This window comes from Hetaerina americana, unplaced genomic scaffold (genome assembly GCF_022747635.1).
Source record: "Hetaerina americana unplaced genomic scaffold, ioHetAmer1.1.p SCAF_3, whole genome shotgun sequence".
NCBI classification, from domain to species: domain Eukaryota; kingdom Metazoa; phylum Arthropoda; class Insecta; order Odonata; family Calopterygidae; genus Hetaerina; species Hetaerina americana.
The window spans coordinates 66,314,338-66,320,337 of NW_027286874.1; positions in this window are offsets into that span (position 1 = coordinate 66,314,338).

A 6,000-nucleotide genomic window follows, 5' to 3' on the forward strand; every position below is an offset into this window, starting at 1 on the left:
TCAATGATTAAATCAGTAATTATGCGATGAAGTTTCCATACAATTCCATAAATAACGAGAAAACAATTTCATATCAGGAAAGGCGTTCATTTTATTTTTTAACTATCGGAAAAATTAAAGGAAGCAACATTCATTCAAGGGCTCCTATTTTCTTGGTGGGAATGATAGGAAATCGCCTTGGGCATCCACCCCTTATAATCGTAGACCTCGCCGACGAGAAATGGAGAGTGACATCGGAAGATTTAAGGACCAATAACAAAGGAAATGTTAGAGGTTGAAACATAAGCCACCAGTCTTTGCACCCACCACACCAGACGACCCGGAATCGCTGACCTTCCACTTCCCTCCCCTCCTATCCATCTCTAAGCTCAACTATTTTCTTCCTTTTTCTCTCCCCTTAATCCATGCATCCGCTCTCTTAAGGACTTAGCGTTTTGTGACCTCACGACTCCTAGATTTTTTATACAAGTCCGAGTCGTAGGCGTTATTATCATGTACCGATAGACCAAAGAAAAATGAACCCCTCTCCGCGAAAATCCACTCCTTATTTCAAAATTACAAAATGAATTAGGAAAAATTGGAAATTTCAAACGTTATCGTAGCATATCATGTGGTAGGCGTATCTGGAAAGAGATGAATCATTGGCTTCCCTGAGGCATAGATGTCGAAATAAAAAAATGCAATAAAATTATCTTCACAATTTTAATTGGTCCACAGAATGAGACTCTTATCTGTAGAGATATAGACCGTCAATCACTCGAGTGTGAACGACGCAACTCTATTGTTCGCCTGTCAGTTTGTTAATGTTGCATAGCTTTTTGCGTACTTCATCACTCAAAGAGTCAGTTTATATCTAATGACATTTTATCAGTGAATTTGTGCGTCAAGTTTTTCCTGTCCAGCCTAATATGTAAAATTATTTGTGACGCCTGATAGGTATAAAGACTTAGGATTAATTAATGGCATGTAAACCTCGGTGGTCGACAATATGAAAAGGTTCCCGGTTTTGGGTAAAAAAAATTAACACGGTGGTTATTATGAAAAAAAATAGGAATGAATAAAACATCATCATTTACTTAAGAAGCAAGACCATTTTCAGACACACTTAGCTTTACCAGAGAGAAGAATATTTTAACATAATTATTTAAACTTCACAATGAAAGTACTTTATAAAATATTAAACTTTGTTTAGGAGAGTAGTATTTAATATTTGGTGAAATAATTCTCAAATATCAAACTATACTTATAAATATGTAAGCAATAATTCGCATGCGATAATTAAATTGGCAAAAGAAGGAAGGGAATAGTAGAATGTGAAAACCATCGCACGGTATGCAACATCGAAAACACAAGTTGAATAATATTGTTTTAATGTTCTGTACGTGTGATGATCGCATTAATTAAAATAAATTAAAAAAAAGCATGCGTATCGGAAATAAATAATGTAATTGAAAGCAGAATAATTATAATTGTAGTGATGCTTACATATTTGATTACTACCGTAGAGTTGCTATTATTTACGAGGTCAGAGACAACAAGAAACAAGATATTCCTAAAAGAGAGAAAAAATAGTTTTTCAAACGATGGCACAATAAGATTCGTGTAATTAATCTTAGGAATGACAACACTCATGAAAATGAGAACATAAATCATGCTTTCAATCCTGAGAATAAAATATATAATATTTTATAATTCATTTAAAAAAGTTATTATAAAAGCCTTATATTTTAATTTTAAAAAACCTATAATATATAATATACCTAGTTCATTGATGTGACTTAAAGAAGTATCATTATTATTATTACAGTAATAAACTGCTACGATATACTACCAAAACTTCATGTAGGAAGAACCACAGAAAAACCACTAACCAATTATACGGAGCGCATATACCAAAAGAGAACGTGAAAGGAAAAAAAATATATATTGAATGGGCAGGTGTTTCCACAATATTCCAAACGTTCCTAAAATCTGTTGCTCTAATGGAATATGTTTTTATAAATGATTTTAAATATTTCAAATTGAAGAATTCAACATTCTTCAATGCTCACAGTAACTTGAGCTAGTGTGCACTCGCCCGCGTCTTCTCGCTCAAGGTGCTTTGAAGAGTCAACGAATTAGATTGTCGTCATTCCTCTTTGCATACTCGCATAGCGCTGGATGCGCATGCAAACCGTTAACGCCTCTGCGTCGATGCACTTAATGCGACTGTTGCGGGAATACACGCTTCCTTCTCGGTCACGTTGCGATAGATTCAAAGCGCACTGACGCCCGAATCTGAACGATAACAAGCGAGATTTGAGAAAGCGCTCGAGCATATTTTGTTATGACCAGATATTTTCCCAGGACCTTCAGCGAGAAATAGCGATAAAAATATTAAAAATCCTCCACATTTTTCCTCTTTATTTAAAAATAACTTTCCTTGGATAATGCCATTTCCAAAAGAGATTTAACATATTTTATTTTTGGCAGTCATCGAGTACACTCGGATGATTTTGTTGATATATCATGGTTCAAATACTTCTAAACATCAATGAAGAAGGTTTAAAGTAAGCCTATGTGTCGAAATATTATTTTTATACCCAAGGAAATCCACAGGAATTCCCTATCACATAATAATGTTACCGTGTACACGCTTTTCATAGGGAAAAGTATAATATAAAATTTTGATGGCTTGTGAATGCAAATCTCAATGAACAGAGTGCCTCGTAGCCAATATCTAAGTAAGCTATTTAGTGGGCATATCAAAAGACGAACCTCGTTTTCCACAGCACTTAATTCAATTTCATATGTCACGGAGCCGCCAGAAACATTCTCAGTAAGAGCTTTTTTCCTGGAAAATTGGCCTCATTTGAAAATAAAATGGTGATAGTATCGATTTTTCACAAGAGTGTAATTCTTATAGGGTGGATACCACAGTAAGTATAAAGGGCTAAATAATGTAGTGACTGTGAGAAAGGTATTTTTCCACATCTTTTACAATGTAACTCTGAGAATAGAATAACGATAATATTATGATAGCGGAAAGAAATTTCCTAACTTTAATTTTGAATCTAAAATTTTAAGAGTTCAGGTAATTTTGAATTTAAAATATTCAGATTTGAAACATAATTTCAATTAGGAAAAAGTAAATACGAATAAATTACTGCTCAATTATCGCCTAAAACATTAAAACCGATTGTTTTAAAAAGTCCATGGTGCTCTAATCAGAGGGCATTGACGTTTCCACTACTGAGTCAATAGAAAGTAATCAAAATTCCCCAAGAATAAGTATATGGTAGAGTGAAGGGTGCCATAAAAATTATCTGCATGAAAAATTCTTTTGAAAAGCATAAGTAATTGCTTACACTGGTCAAAACATTTCTAAAAGATCTGAAACCTACTAATGAGGATCAATGGGGAGAAAAATACCTGCTAAAGTCATGAACTTACCCACATCTATGAGAATAGACATGAGGAATTTAGAGATTGGGGCAACCAAAAAATATCAATGACAAATCTTGAGCAACGAAATTATTTTCCTAAGCAGACTCCGAGTACTAACTTCCTTAAACCTTGCGCTTTTCAATTAGAGCAGTCCCCGGGTGTCATTCCGCCAGCACCATAGGTGACCTCAAAATTTTAAAAACACATTTATTGGAAATTTGATGGCATATCATAAAATTGGTCTCCTCGATGCTTTTTTGACTTTGTGATATAAGTTTTCACTTATCAATATAACCTACTTTTCTAAGCTGAATCGCCATGCATTTGGAAACCCCTGGAAACTTCCTCGGATCACTTATCGATTTTTGGGATTCCTCACATCCTTGGTCTCGATAATAGCGTTACTCAACGTTCCGAATGACAACGGCCAGGAAAGGAAGAGAGCAATATGGAAACGGATAGGCGGGAGAACTGAAATGTGAGGATTTTGATGGGTGGGAAACGTTAAGAAAGAAGAATGCTGTGGAGGAGGGAACGGAAGAAGGATGAATCTGAGGGTAGGCGTGAAGTGAAAGCGGATGGAAAGACAAGAGGGATCCAGCTGGATCGAGTGCTCTGTTGCCGTGGTGACTGCATGATAACATGGTAAGGGTGTAGGATAGTGGGGCAAATGAAATAAGGTAATAGCGGACGAAGCAGAGACGATGAATAAAGGGGACTCGATTGGAAGTGGTGGCGGAGGACATCCAATATGTGATGCGGGGACGAAAAGAGCGTGGGGATACGGAGAAGGAAGGGGATGGAAAGATTTTTTGGATAGTTTGGGAGGGAATGCGATTCCTTCACGAGAGAGTGAGAGAGAGCCTGCTTTTTTATTGGAGTGTTTTAGGGTGGAGATACGGACAGAGGAGAGAGAGAGACAGAGAAATGGAACCACGGGTTTCGACTAAGGGGGCGACCTAGCTTATATGGCCTGTGAAGCGGCATGAGTTGGGCTTGGAGTTTGAGAGAGAGAGAGAGATGAGTTCAAGGCGGAGGGGGCGGTAAACGTTTCGAGATGAAATTTGAGAGGCCGGATTCGGGTGCGGCGAGGCGATTGAGTGGTAGTGATAAAGGAGTCACGTGGAGGCGGAAAAAAAGCCGCTTTCGAACGTTCGGGAGAGTTGAAGGGGGGCTTAGCACTAGGGGATTTGAGGAGGTAGAGGAAAACGGGTTGGGGAGAAGGAGGCTTATGAAGCGAGAAAATGTGAACCTAACACACGCATGCGAACCTACGTCAGTGGAATTTGCCCTGATTGCGATGCTCCTGCGGTAAGGAGAGCAGGCCAGCGTTGATTGTTGTGATAGGAACTTCCTTCATGGAGACATTCTGCTAGCGCATTTCCACCTCCCATGACCGATCCAGAACTTTTAATATTTAGTAACCACGTGAAAAAATCTTAAAAACATTTTATTAAGGGGAAGAATTATGAATTCAAAGGCAAACCTCAACATAATGGACAAAGTGTTTTAATAGCACTTAAAATTTTAAGTTAAAGTAATAATAAAACCAGAGGAATGGAACTATGATTGAGGCTTCCGCGGTGGGTAATCTATAAAGGTTGCACCAAGGGAACAAGGAAGGTGGTCAAACAACAGATAGTTAAATCATTATCTAGGGAAGGGAATGGAAATTAAATGATATGAAACAGTAAAAAATGTTCAGAAAATCTAAAAAAAATTCACGATAGTACTTCCTTCGAAAACATGTATTCTTGATTCAGAATGTGCTAACGAGAAATCAATGATAGTGCAATTCGTTGCTTGCGTACATTGCATTCACGACAACCTCCGCGAGAAAAAGTAGGGCTTAATATATTTCCCCATATCGGGAACGCAGAATTCCGTCAACAAATTATTTTTCTTGTGTACTCTGAGGAATCTTCTGATTTGATCCACGCTGTCCATCCCATTGAAGGGGACGAGATGAGTGGCAGGGAGAATATATATATATATATATATTTCTATGCATAGAGAGAGAGCAGGGGAGTAGGGTACCTATGCGCTGATGTTGATTCGCACCGACAGACATTCGGGCGAGATCTCTTGGATGACCTCACGGCGCCGTGGAATAGCAGGGCAGAGAAATCCGTATCGATCTCCTAGGAGAAAATAAAATCAATAGATTGGGAAGACAGGTGTCTTTTCCCTCATACCAAGGAATTTTGTTCGGATCCATTCTCTTGGAAACCAGAAACCCTGACCTGCACGACATCGTTAGTACGGAAGATATTGAGAAATTGTATCGACAGGAAAGAGAGATTAAAAAAAAGAAATGACCATAATGAAAGAATTTTTGGAGTTAAAGAGACGAAAATTAAACGGGAAGGTAATAGATTAAATGAGTTCGGGATAGGTAGAAAATCAGGCTTTGAAATAGCGGAAAGCTAGGAACTCGTGAAATGAAAAGGGAGCACACATTTTTGTTAATAGTAGGCTTGGTTGTGGTACGAGTATGTTTTGGATACACATTATGTGAACGGTTCCTGTACGCTTCAGAATAGAAGACGATGGATAGTGCCCTTTCCGCCACGA